The sequence below is a fragment of the Haliotis asinina genome, chromosome 6 (assembly GCF_037392515.1).
Source record: "Haliotis asinina isolate JCU_RB_2024 chromosome 6, JCU_Hal_asi_v2, whole genome shotgun sequence".
NCBI classification, from domain to species: domain Eukaryota; kingdom Metazoa; phylum Mollusca; class Gastropoda; order Lepetellida; family Haliotidae; genus Haliotis; species Haliotis asinina.
In genome coordinates, this window is record NC_090285.1 from 35,677,217 (window position 1) to 35,692,695 (window position 15,479).

Genomic DNA, 15,479 nt, shown 5'->3' on the forward strand with positions numbered 1-15,479 from the left:
TACCATAATATAGAATGGTACACTAACGATCGCGCTGCTACACTCTAACTGGATGTGCCATAAATGATTGATTTCATCTAAGTGCGTGGAGAATTATGGCCAAACAATGGAGCATCTATTCTGTTACACAGACAAAGCAAGCACACCTCCTTTAAAGAAACTCATCTTGTGCGGTTCGAAAACCACAAATAACGATGACTTATTGATCAGTGAGAGCTGAAATGTTTGTATAATGAATAAACAACATTTTACTTTATCGAGTCTGTTGAAATAAAACGTGAATTATGGTATGCGCTTGTACATGGCAGCCAATACTCTAGCTTTGTCACATTTCAGAATACTTCCACGAAAGTCATGATACGTGAGAGTGAAAGAACAGCGTTCATTTTACGCCGCACTCAGTAATATTCCAGTTATATGGTGACGGTCTGTAAATAATCGATTCTGGACCAGACAATCCAGTGATCAACAGTATGAGCATTCATCTACGCAGCTGGGAACCGATGTCACGTGTGTATCAAGTCAGCGAGCCTGACCACACGATCCCGTTAGTTGCGTCTCAGACAATCATAGTGGCCTTTTGTGGGAAACATGGACTGCTAAAGACCTCTTCACCCCCGGATCTTCAAAAGTTGAACGCTGCGTCAAGCCATTGTGTTTTTATAAAGCATGTCATAAACAAGACAACCAATGGTTACCAGGTTCGGTTCTGATACTTATGAGTTCAGTACCATGGGATAACATTATCGTCAAACAAGGAAGGATCTCTGAAATCTCCTTATCCCCGAAAACTGATATCCAGTGTATAATAGTATACTAAGTCAGCCGGATAATGGAAACACAATATGCCATCGGACTATTAACACAAGCGGCTCCGATTGAGTAGATCTAACTAAGTGTTTGCTTGACCCACCGATGACAAGGGTTCGACTCCACATATGATTCTATGAGTTAAACCATACTAAACTCACGATTACTTGCTTAAGATTATCTTCTGCAGCAGTTTTGCAACATGTAATGTCTCTAATTCACTACAATTATAAAGCTTCATATGTGCTATTAAAATAGAAAAGTCAGTGATATTCATTTCAACTACTTACGACAATGAAAACGACGAGTTCATTTTGACAACTTTCTTGACCATGGTGTTAAATCTCTTCCCCTTGACGGGCGCACCCCAATCTACAGTGTCATCCTCCGTATTTTCCATATTTGTTTCAGACAAATTCTTTTTTCTGACGAGCTGAACCAGTTGACGAAACGCCATTCTCACAGGAATCCCCAATCCAAAGACAATGTATGTTCCCCTTTCGTTCTGGTACACCAGTAAACTCGAGGGGACCGTCGCCCATGCGTTGAACAGAATGGCCACAGTATGTCAAGTACCGTTTGTAGAATATAATACACTCCTTAAGTTGGTTTTATCACAACCCAATAGTGAAAAGCTCCAGCAATAACAGCTATTTCGAAAATCGTAATGTCGACATTACCCTTTCGACAGGCGAAGGCTATTGTTCAAAGGGACCTTTTGTCACCACACGGAAGTTTAGGTAACATGTTTAGCTAACCAATCTTATCGCTGTCGTCAAATATTACTTTCATAACGACTGTATTCTTTAGAAGTACATACCGTGTTAGATGTAGAAGGTTCTGTTCACATGAAAGATGTAATTAACTACCACGTTCTTCAGTTTAGCGGACACGGATTGAGATCACACAAAAGCTTGTGTGAGTACATGTTTGCTGTTCATGACATGCACGCACTACTCGACCAATGAAAGGAGAATGATTTATCACCCTCAGTATCCGCATGTTTTGAAGAAGAAACGCAAATTGTACCTTATTTGTACTTGAGTCAGCTATTCATTGGTACGCACTTGAGTGTTTGTGCAAAATTTTACATTCAGGTACATTGTTCATATGTATTCTGATATAATGCTTAATGTGATGTTGTCGATGGTCACATATTACCGTTGAGAACTTGGCATCCAGTAGGTATTCGTGAGTGAGTATGGTTTTATGGCTTATGGGTTTAGCAATAGTCAAACACTATCACGGTGGGGAACACCCGAGATACACTACCCACCCGGGGAATCGAACCTGGGTCCTCGAGGGCTACCCCACCGCCTCAAGTTTGTATAATACTGCGTGAATGAGAATGGTTTTATACGCTGCTTTAACAGAAGTGGTTTCACAAAAAGGTCCTATGTGGGATATCGAAACCTGATTGTCGGTGTGATAAGATCATCCCTAACAGTCTAACCAACCTATTTATAGATACGTAAATTACATGCAAAATATGATACATGTGAAATATTCAGTCCGCATCCGTCGTTCTTTTCCAGGCAGTAAATGTTAGTTCAAACATCTTCAGTTAGCCTAGGATTTTACGGCTACTTCATCTTTCGTCTGTTGTGATTGGTTCTGTGACCAGCTTGATGATGTGACCCGAACGTTACAGTTTTGCCATATAATGAGTGAACTTATTTCTAGCCTGGTTCCATGGCTTGAAGAAATATCTATACAAGGTTTCTGGGTTTTATCGATGAACCTAATTGTGGCACCTGGGATCATTAGTGACTCACAAATGTACAGGGACTCGGTTAAATCCACGATTTGAAACTGGCTGATCCCTTGTTGCTACATTTATAATACCAAATACCAACCTGGGTATCTGGTATAACAAAATCCATATGTGTTCCATCTTCATTCATGGCCTCGTGAAGATTCGGAATAGAGTTGGTTTTCAGTAACCTATACTTGTCATGAGAGTCGACTAACGGTATCAGATGGTCAGACTCGCTGATTTGATTGACACATGTCATTGCATCCCAGTTGTGGAGATTGATGCTCATAATGCTGTTCACTGGATGATCTGTTCCAAACTCGATTCTAGACAGGCCTCCACCATATAGCTGGAACATTGCTGAGTGCGGTGTTAAGCAACAAACTGAACCAGTCATTCGTTATGGCACCTGGTAGGGTTTATAAATGGATGGAACCTTTGCTGAAAACTCCTAACAAATTACATTTCTTTGAATTTGTAAATCCAAATACAGACTACGTGTAGTTCTCACTTTATGTTCCAACTGCTGTTGGTGTGTATTTCCATTGTAGAGACAATAAATGGTTTCTGAATGGCTTCAACTGACAATAAAAAACATGCGCATGAATATATTCTGCCAACTGAAGTAAACCCGTCCTCCCTTGGGTAAAATTAGTCCTTTCGTTGATTGAGAGGTCCAGTGTCACAAATTGGATTTTAGACAGCTAGATGAAACTAATTATTTTATATTATAACTATATCATGTTGATTGGATGTTCAAATCACAATCTTTGTTGATTGATTGGCCAGATGAGACCAACTAGTCAAATGGGGGTTGAAATATAACTAATATATTTGTTGATTAGGTGGCCAAATGAGACGCTTTCTTTATTGAGTTATCCTCTCAGTTGAGAATGCGTTAATTATACATTATCATAATATTTCATGTAGATTTGCAAGCAAATGGCAAAAGTAATTTGTTCTAGAAATTTGAAAATAATATACTTTCTGCCACAGCATTCTCGACACTTTTATTGATCTTGCATTTTCAATGTACATCAACGTAATACTCAATCTAGCATGAGATCTAATGTACAAGGAATACTTTTGCTAAATTCATGTGTAACTGACCTCAAAGTCCTTGTTCGAAAGATCACCCTTGATAAGAAAATTTAGGCAAGGATTCATGTACAAAGGACATTTATCTCAAGCGCGCGTGTAAGACATGCAAAATTGGCGATCGTTACCGCATCAAGGGACACAACTCCACTCACAGAAAGGATTTGATAGCGAATGTAGCGAATTTTGTCAGCAGGTGGTCGGTATTTTACGACTTCTTCAAGACGAAAATTGGGCCTCGCGTAATTCATGGTTGATCAATAATACCAATCACTCTCTGTAAAAGCAATGTCGATATTAGGCGTGGTGAGCTGGACGTTTCACGTCGCGCTTTGGATATTTAAATAGCCGTGCCCCTGCACGTGCTGACGTAGGCTACCTACGAAGATGTTCGTTCCTAAGGCAATTTCTAATACTCGCCCAAGCTTGTGTTTATAGCATTGTTCATAGACAATAACACTCTCACTCGCACTAGTCTGATTCTGAATCGTACAGGCTTGTTTTATTTAAAGTCGGTAGCCAGATACGGATGCTTTATAATTTCAGTTTAAGATTGTTACTTAAATAAATATATAATGTTACAAAAAGTACACAATGACTATAGGGCTGGTATAGATTGTACAGCTGTGTATCTTGATTTGTATGATAAGAAAATCTTTGTTACAGCTCAAGCATGAAAACAGTATAAGTATCTATTCCGAAACGTCACTATTGTACTATAAAACGGTGATCATCCATCAATGCTTGTAATTCCTGTTGCTTACAAATGCGGCCGCAGGAAGCAGGAAAAGCCGAGCTTCATGCGAAAGACCGATGTCACCATTTGATGGCGATTTACTTAGCAACTGGAAGTTTCTGAAACATATCTTGAATAGTTCAGTAGACTCTCCTTTAAGCAGCGATGTCATATGAACATGGATTATTGTTTGCCACATTTGAGTGGCAGTTTAATTAAAGCTTAGGGCTCGACGTGATGCTTTAAATGTTTAATGTATTACTGTATGTTAAAACCCCGTATGTGCATATGACCAACCCCCTCACCTTATCTAAGAAAGTAAACCCATACGTGATATGAAATGTTAGCACTGCAGGTCACTATAATAACGATGTAATACTCATTCCTGTACAAAGGATATGATGTCAAAGTAATGTCCCTATAATGTCACCTTTCTTTCTAACGTCTGTTTCTACACATACGTTGAGTTGTAAAATCACTCATGAACGTCCATAGCATTGTTTCAAAAATGCTGAAATGCATTGCGTTGGAAAGATATTCGATTCCTTAAATATGACTGCCGAGGTATCATTGTTAACAAATTAGCTGTTTCAATCAGGAGGTTGTTGTGATTGGAAAATATTCTACTATATTTAACGATGGATGACAACTTAAATGTAGAGAGACTTTAGTCTCATATAATTATCGAATGAAATCTGTAACGTGTATAGCCATACATGTTTTATAATTATAACGCTACAATTTTCATTCCTTCAGACGAAACTACAAGACTTCTGGACTAAGAACAGCATGTCCCATCGCCTGAATGTTGTCAAGGCCAGACACTGCTACTGAAACGAAACATACAACGGGCTTATTGCGACCATGAATGAATACACAAGTGTATCTCATCAAAATCACATGTTGGGTTTGTACACGCGTCAACTCGTTCACATAGCAATATGATACATGATACGTTCTTTGATAACTGTACCCACTGATGGGTACAAAAATAACACACCGTTACGGCAGATATTGTTGGCTACAGGGTCATCGTTGTCATGTGCCCTGTTGACAATGAAAAGACTGTTCCCGAGTTTAAGTTATTTCACAATTCAGAACGACGGAATGTACTCAATTAGACACTGTACTAGTAGAACTTTGACACTACTTTGACGTTATTTGCAAGTTCACGCTTACAATAATTCACAAAAAACTGAATTTGGTTTGAAAGAATATTTGTAAAAAATGTTTCTCCTGAACTAACATTTTGTTTCACACAAATATATGATAGAATTTAATCTATGTATAATTTCGCCCACGTTGCGTAATTTAATATTAGAATTTGTGAAATTTATTTTAATGGAAACATTTAGCCGAGGTATACCTACCAAATGAGATCAAACGTCTGTATTATGCACAATACAAACGTGATTTCAGTCAACAGTATCACGAATCTGTTACACATAGCTCAATGCGACCACGCTGGGTCCTTGTACACATGAGGGACAGTATGAACTGCCAGGTGCCCGTAAATCTGACGCGCATGGGTGACACCAGACATTCACTCCATCAAAGAGGAATATTCCTTCTGTACCCTGAAGAAATGGTCATGCGTGCCCGCTTGTGTAGAAGGCGGGTGGACACTATTCAGATTACATTACACGGTCACCCGACACTTCATACCAGTGGAACGCCTGTTTGTTTGTTTTCCATTCAGTACGTTGTGGTATAAAGACATATATCACTGCCATCATAACTTTGTTGGTGTTCTTTAGAAGATTATATCGACCATGGCTGGTATAAGTAACGTCACACTTCATCACCGCCATCACAGATTCTTTTGCTTTCTGATCAAGATTATATCGACCATGGCTGGTATAAGTAAAGTTGCAATTCATAGCCGTCACCATGACTTGTTTTGCGTTCTCCATCCGATTATATCAATCACACCTGGTATAAGTAAAGTCACATTTCATCACCGTCATCATAACGTGGTGCTATATAAGGTAATATCAACCAATGCTGGTATAAGTAAAGTCACACTTCATCACCGCCATCATAACTTAGTTGGTTTTCTTTACCAGATTATATCGACCAAAGTTGGTGTTAGTATCGCCACACTTCATCACCGCCATTCTAACTTGGTGTGTGTTCTATACGAGATCATATCGACCAATGCTGGTATAAGTAAAGTCACACTTCATCACCGCCATCATAACGTGGTTGGTGTTCTTTACAAGATTATATCAATCAAGGTTTGTATACATAACGACACACTTCATCACCGCCATCATGCAATATCCTTATGATGCAATATCTAAACGTCACATTTCATCACTACTATATATTTAGTCATTAATGTGGATTGACCTGAGCACGAGACCATCAAACGAGATGATATCCCACCCCTTAACACTCTAACCATCACATTATATGACAGTGTCCCAACAGCGCATGACTTCCATCGGGTCATCCACACCATACCCCATGCCACCATTGCATCTTTCGATTCAGCTTTGAATCAACCACCACACTGAACTATACCAAGAAATGCAGAATACACATAAGGTGACTAAACCAACAGTAGCTAAGCTCATTCATATTTCCAGTCAGGGATAACCAGACTCTAAATGTTGTTATTAGAATCAATTCTTTACGAAGACTATTTAAACTATCTTCGCGCTACACAGTCACCCCAACCACCGGCACCCACACCCACTCTCATCTATAAACCCGTCATCGCAAAAGCCATTTCTACCCTGGTCTCAAAAGTTCTTCATCGATTAAAAGGTGCAAGACGGGCATGATGTCAGAGCATCCCAATAGTCGTCTTGGTGCTGATCGAGTGTTTCCAAAACATCGATAGCTTCTGTGACTTAAACGCTGAATTATGTATATCTGCTCGTAATTAAACGCTTATTTATTCATGCACACTGCAACCCATTGTTCCCCGCTGATCAGGATCTGCGCTGCACATATGGCCACCTGCCATTAACCTAAAGTACTTTCAGGGTCAAGTGCATTCGACTCTTAGGAATCGACGCTTAACTCGAATATGCCATTGTAATCTGTTCCAGCTCAGCGTACTATACTCCCTGGTGTACCGAAGCTCCACTACAACATTACTTAAATATACTATAATATACCGTGAGGATATTGTCTTATGTGTGACTGGATGGACTTTCATATTGAAACATTATGTTGCAATCACCTTACGAAAGTCAGTGTTGGAATGAATCAGTTAAATCTTGTTTTATGACTAAGTTTTGGATATTCGAACAACATACATAAATAATATCTACCCTCGCATCTTTATACTATTACTTGCAATATTTGTCATTCAAATTAATATCCTTTCGAATATTAAGTGGAAGTGCAATCTTAACAAGACTATAGTAATACTTAACTAAGAGACTTTCCTCCGTGTGGCTATCTATGTGTGTGTTTGTCCTGTATGGTGTGTATGCGTTACTGTATGGTTTTATTAAGGTCTTGACGTGCAATGCGCTGAGACTATGTAATTATTTGTGAAATTCATTGATAAAATGTACAGTATCTGTTGGGATATCGGAGTTCCGAATCCTCACAAACAGGAAATCAGCACACACATGCGGACAACACCTTCTGTTTTTACAAAAACTCCAACATGCAACCAATCGTCTGTATACCAACGACAGCTAATGGTGTCATCATACATAACGGTTTTTTAACACTTTAACAACCACTACCTAATGTATAATACGATCTACTCACGTCACGGAAGACCTCCGTCGGTGTAGTCCTGTTGTGTCGAAAGATCTCACAGTACTTTGTCTCCGCGACATGAGGTCCCGGCCCTTTTGTCGAACTTTTGGGGACGATGTCTCACTCCTTCTGTCACTCATGATGAAAGACGTCGTACCCACGAATATATACGAAATCTAAAAAAACTTCTCTAATGGTCCATCAGTCGGAGTTTACAAAAATCACGAATTTTGTAACACAGATGTCGTCTCGTGACGTCCGTATGGTCTCAAGATCCGGTGTCATGCAAGACTTCACAAGAGGGCATGCCTTGACGACTAGCTGCTTCCAATGAATGATAGGTATGATTTACTCCTTTGCGACAGATAAGGTATAGAAAGTGAATTACGTTTCCTATTCAGAACAACATAAACAACCCCGCGAACACCAACACCCTCTGTAGTAATAACCCTTATATCAATAGCAACATAGACGGAGCTCGTCGTGCAATTGTGAAATCTTCAGAGATCGGTTTGACAAGGAATTGTCACTTACCGTCTCTCGTGTCAATACGTTTAGGTCCTTCCAAATGGAATCTATTTCTATCATAACGGTTGTATAGCGTTGTCACTTGCACTAAAGATCTCAGACTGTGCTGTGTGTAACGGTAAATTTACCGTTAGGAGACGCGCGGGTGGTGGGTAATGAATGAATTTAAATGCAACGCAACACACGATCGCATTCTAAGTGCAGCAATGCTTTGTTCGATTTCATTGCTGCATGGGTGAGGTAGTCAGTTGGGTTTCGGACTGACTGATTTATGTCAAAAGCAATGTAAACTGTCTCGTTGTGTTTGTAGTGCATAACAAATATGTTTTTCAAATTCAGTACGATATGATAGGAGGTTGTTTGATTACCGTGTCAACGAACCCTGGTCGAACTACTGTGCATTAGGTGGGTGTGAGCTCTGTGTACAACCATAACGTTTTAAAGTATCTTGCTAAAACTAAACATAGTTTCGTTATAACAACATTGGTATGGGTATATCGAGGTATTTGTTTATATAAGAGTTTTTTTCACCTCAAACTGTCACTTGGCGGTGGAGTAGTCTAGTGGTTAAAGCGTCCGCGCGTTACGCCGAAGACACATGTTCGATTCCCCACTTCGGTACAATTCGTGAAGCCCGGTGCCACCCGCCCTGGCATTGCTGATATATTGCTAAATACAACGTAAAACTAAACTCACTCACTCAAACTTTCACTGCACAGTCGAACCACTATTATCCGGACACTTACGTTATCACACACTTTGTCCGGATAAACGAATTTCCGGAAATCTGAATCTCGTCAGTTGCGCAATTTTCGGGAAGCTAGAAACCTTCTACTGGTTAATGCTTAAGATTAAACAAGTCAATATACACTCTCCTAATACAGATACGCATATAAGACATTTCACATATTTTATAAAATGGTGTTTGACTGTCATAACGTCGCCATTACAAACTCTGGATTGTGTACATGGAACACCTGAAAATAATAATAATAATAAAAAAACCAAAAAACCCCGCATCTTCAGAAACTTTAGTGCACGTGTATGTTCGAAACCATAAACTTCGAAAATGCCATGGAAAAAATGATTCGCAATTTCCATGTGCACGTCTAGGGAACCGCGTGTCTGCGTAAGGCCGTTTTGCGTTTAATCGGTCATTGACATTTTGTAGCTAAATGAAAGTCGATGTCGTTATACTGCGACTAAGTGCTGTGAAAAAAAACCAGTTACTAGGTAACCCCGACGTTCCTACTCTTTTCGCGAAACCTGGAGTAGGATTATGAGCAATCTGACCACCCCATCTAGCATCCTTACATAAACCCTACGATTTATAATAATTCAATATTCAGTGTGCCCCTTTGCATAACGAGATATTGTCTCCATGTAAACTGTGCACTATCCCCCTTAAATGGCATAGAACTAACTGAAGATATGAGCGGTGGGGCGGTCAGTTAGTTAATGTATGCGTGCTCACGTCATGATGAAGACCCTGGTTCCGTTCCCTATTATACAATGCGACGTGAAACCCATTTCTGTCCTACACTGTGATATTTCTAAAGCGGCGTAAAACTATATTTACCAGAACATCACCGCACAGTTAGAGATTACGGGTATTAAAAAGAGAGTTTGTGATTTTTAATGGAGACTGGACATATTTCAGGTACAACTGCACAACCAAGTATGAAACATGCCGCGAGCGCGCAAGAATATTTTCAAAGTTCTGTGAGATGGAGTTTAGAATAATTGAAACCGTGAACAGGACAGAGCAATGACGCTTGCACACAGATAGCTGACTGTGGCAATTATGAGGCAACTGGACACGGACAACTCAGCAAAACACAGTATACTGCACCTGATTCCTTAGTCTATCCTTCGAATGCAGCACACCAGGCAAGGTAACAACAGGTACACTAGTCTAACGCTATAGTGGTTTGAAATAGCCGAGAATTGAACAGCGAACGTTTGCTTTCCGGGAACTATCCACTTACTCTAGGAGTGAGCCAATCAATCAATATTTTTCCGTACTCAGGAGGCCACATGCCTATAGTACAAATACACTGAATTACTATTGATTGATCAGTTAGTAGAATGTTTAAGAATGCCTTTTTTCATTTGGTAGACTAGACATACACAATCTTTCTAAATGTAATGTACCATGGAATAGTTAAAAGTGATATGAATGTCAGGATGTACAAAGTGGTAACTTTGATTATACTTTCCTCTCAACATATACTAGGCTACAAAGAAAACGCCATTCTACAAACTGCATTCAGATTACATGATGCCATTTTCCGTATCCTATGTTATTTCATTAAACCCAAATACCCACTAGACTCAATTAGTAAATCATGAGATGAACAACGGATTGTGCAAGGCTTATTCTCAATCTTCGTACGTTCAACAGAGACAGGCACTGTTACTTGTGAATAGATCAGTTTAATCTTGTTGCAACAAAAACATTTGTTAGAGAGAGATCAGTCAGTGAAGTTGGCTTTGCGCCACACTCAGCAAAATGTAAATGATCGAGTCTGGATCTGGATTAATAACAAGAGCATCGACCTGGGCAATTGGGAACCGACGTCATGTGTGAACCAAGTGACCAAGCCTGACCACCCGATCCCGTTAGTCACCCCTTACGACAAGCATGACTGAAGATCAGTTCTAACCCGAACCTTCACGGGTACAAGACCAAGAAGGTAATTCCCGAGTCACGGTACTCTATACAATTTGTTTTTCAACTAACGTTTGAGGCCATTGTTCAGCTTAGTGGTTTTATGATAAGCCTATCGATTACCGTAAGTCCGTGTAAGGGACATGAGTAAGGAAGGCCGTTGGATATTTGAAACAACAGTACCTCAGTTAATCACGACTTGTCAGCTTAATGGTGGAGATTAGACCGCTACCATTTCAGCAAATCCCATGTGCTTAGGTACGGTGCTGAAAACAAATAATATTCCTATTCGGATTCACTCTGGCATTTAGCTCTGTGATCACAGGATCATAATACGCAGAAGGGACACAACTCCGACAGTAAATCGCAGCCGTTTATATCGGTTCTTACGAGAAGAGTAGGGAAATGGGATCTTTGGGGACTCAAATAAAGCAATGCAATAAACCTGTGTCCTAAACGCGATATACGGCGATACTGCGTGTTAACTAGCCATATATTTGCAAGTATTTGTACGGTTGCCAAGGTGGACCTGGAATGTTCGGCTACTACTTGGACGATAACTGTAGTTCCACTGAACATGCTGACTCAATCGATACATCGACATTTCGAGGCAGAAGAAACGTACAGGTGAGTCAATAAATCTTTGTTGTCAGGTAGGCAAATAGTTTGTAGCCAGTGATTTGTCCACATGAAACAATTGCCACATAAGCGTTGCCTAACGAAAACACCAACTCATCAAATCTCGTATAAACACCCACATGAATTACTAGACTCAACGGTCCGGTCATCCAACATTAACTTACAACTGTCGGGGCTCTGAGGTGATCGTAACTCACATACTTTAACATGAACTTACGACTGTCGTAGCTCTGAGGTGATCGTTAATCCCATAGGTTAATATAAACTTACGTCTGTCGTAACACTACTATCGCCTTGGGGAACGGGGTCGTCAACAATGACCCTCGTCTTCCTGAGGTGATGACAGTCTGGCACAGCACCAGTTGGAGTGCTTATCCTCCCTAGAGTCATCAATGCACTAAACACCACGATCCAGTGGTGCTTGCAAATATGCGTGACATAAATTTTAAAAGAAACATTTGCACAAGGACATTTGGTAATCACTTAAATTATCCTTCTCAGCGTGGGTAATTGTATGTATGAACACATCCTAATGTACTGATTGGAAGTAGGCAGCGGTGAGTGTCTCTAGTCTCTTAGTGCAGTTCGGATCTTCATCACTGTTATGAGCCCATGCAACATCTCCCGTACGTGGGGCATCACGTCGTCCTATGTAAATGCAAACTACCGAAAATATCGTTTATAGGTTCCAAAGGTTCTAAGAATGTTAAAATACCGATCAACTCCAAATATCAACACCTTATAAAAATAACACATTCGTGGAAATGTGTACAATTCAAAATAGGATTCTCAGGCTTCTTCTTTCCCTCTCTAGGTAGGCCCAGGTGTAATTATAAGTGACCTGAGTGAAGAGGGACATTTGCCATCTCAAACGACAGTATGTCAGTTTATCACGACTTTCTTCTGATGTAGACTTGAAACAGTATTGATGTCACATTATAAAAGTAACACTAAATAAGTTGATGGAAGCACATTAGTCTGTTTTCCAAGAATACGACGTCATCTTTCTTTTCTTGTGCAAACCCGTAAGTCATGCAAGGGCGCTTCATTTAACAATGATATTTTCCTCAGATCCCTTACATACAACCTGTATAACCATATTATACCAAAGTCTGAATCAGATTTATTGAATAGCGAGTCAACGTTATTTTTATGGTGGCTTCATGGGTGGATAGAAATATTGGTCGAACCCCACTCACCAATAACAATGAGAGGAAGCAGGTGCTTTATGATACAAGCATCATTGGAAGGGAAATTTCAGAACGAAAATAATATCCCGTGACTGCTAAAAACACATTACTTACGATGAATGTCCATCCATTCCTTTCTTGCCCATGTCGGAGAGAACCCTCCCTATTGTCTTCAGCAACTGGGGCTCGGGGGTCTTGCCCTTCGCCTCATCCCTTAAACAAAACACAAATGGTATAACACTAAAGTTACTGACTTCACCAAATACTGTTATCTTGCACATCATGATCAGGTTGGTTGGATGGTTGTTTAACACTGAGCAATACTCCAATTATATGGAGGCCATGTAGATCAAGCTAGACCACCAGTGACTCTTTGAATTTACAGACCTCAGTCGTATCTTTAATATAGCGGTGCTAAACACCAAACGGAAGTGTTACAAATCAAACGGCAGTGTTAAACATCAATCAAAATTAACAAAGAAACTTTGAATCTATTTACTATACGTATTTATACACAATTCCGAACGTTGAGAAACTGAGTCCCACCAACCACACGTTGAAAATATGCTAGCATCTTTATAGATCTTTGTAGTAAAGTGTGATACCAAATGTAACATTAGACCTCGTTCTAAATGACATTCTGTATCTATTTGAATATTTGTCTTAATTTGGATTTTCACATTTTTCAGTCACTGTTACGACAGATGCATTACATGCACACTCGCCCAGAAACCGAAACCATACTCACTCACTCTACATGACTCACTCGGTCAAATGTGAACATAGTGCAAATGCGTTCAGCAAAAGATCTGGAGACAAATTACAAATTAAAAAAGGCTAATATTTCTTGTTTGTGGAAAGTGGCAAATCCTCCATGTCGTAAAATATATCTTGCTGTAAATATTGAATTATTAATCGAGTGGGTGAGTGAGCGAGTTTAGTTTTACGCCGCTTTTAGCAATATTCTAGCAATGTCACAGCAGGGGACACCAGACAATATCTTCACACGTTACAATGTGTGAAGAACGATCATTTCTGGTGTGCCACTTCCTTGAAGTGGAATCGAACCAGTGGCTTCCGTGACGAACGAACCCCTTAAAACACTAGACTACCCTGTAGCCTCTAATTATTAGTTGGGGGCTATGCTTTATGAATGGGTGAGTGAGTGAGTTTAGTTTTACGCTGCAGCCCGCAATATTCCAGCTATATAGCGGAGGTCTGTAAATTATCGAGTCTGGACCGGACAATCCAGTGATCAACAACATGATCGATCTGCGCAATTGGGAACCGATGACATGTGTCAATCAAGTCAGCGAGCCTGACCACCCGATCCCGTTAGTCGCCTCTTACGACAAGCATAATCGCCTTTTATGACAAGCGTTGGTTGTTGAAGGCCTATTCTACCCCGCGACCTTCACGGTCCGCTTTATGTATGGATCCTAGTTGCCAGTTCTTCTATACTCCAACTCCATATCTTGCAAAACCCAGCAATTACCTGCATCACGCCTTGATATGGGCGATGGGGTAGCCTAGTAGTTTAAATATTCGCTGGTCAGAGCGAAGACCCGGGTTCGATTCCACAACAGGAACAATGCGTCAAACCCATTTCTGGTTTCATTTGATTTGATCGTTCTGGAGTATAGCTGAAAGCAGCAAGTTACCATTTCTCTCATATACATACATGTGTCAATGCAAAGCACATATCTCCAAAAGCAACACACATCACAAGAACACATGTATACGTTAATCCAAGAATTACGAGGTTCCTCTGTTGAAGGGACAGAGTCACACACTACATACATACATTGTAATCTATTTCCCTAACCGCGTGTAGCTTGGGGCGAACACACGAAGCACCTTTGTCCGTTTGCCCTTCACACTGAAGGATACACAGGATCAAGGAGGCACTACGTTAATAGGATTATTCCTCGCGATTACGTTTGGAAACACGTTAATGATCGAGGCAGTAGACGCTAGTTAAATGTGTCTGCTGTTACTGTTAATATTCAATCCAACTGAAACAGATGCATTCTTAGAAAAAAATATGCTCGACAAAATAAGAAATGCTTTCTTGATGAAAACTATTTGCTAAGTAAAGTAAAGTAAAGTAAAGTAAAGTAAAGTAAAGTAAAAGTTCAAGTAAAATGAAAGTAAAGTAGAGCCCTTTCACATAGTGAATGAGTAGTTAGTGAGTTTACTTTTACGCCGCACTCAGGAACATTCCAGCTACAGGTAACACAAGTTTTCAAGTTTTATGACTTCGAGTCAAGAGGTACGTGCAGACGTTTATGAGTATACCACTGTGTGGATTAAAATTGTTCTGCT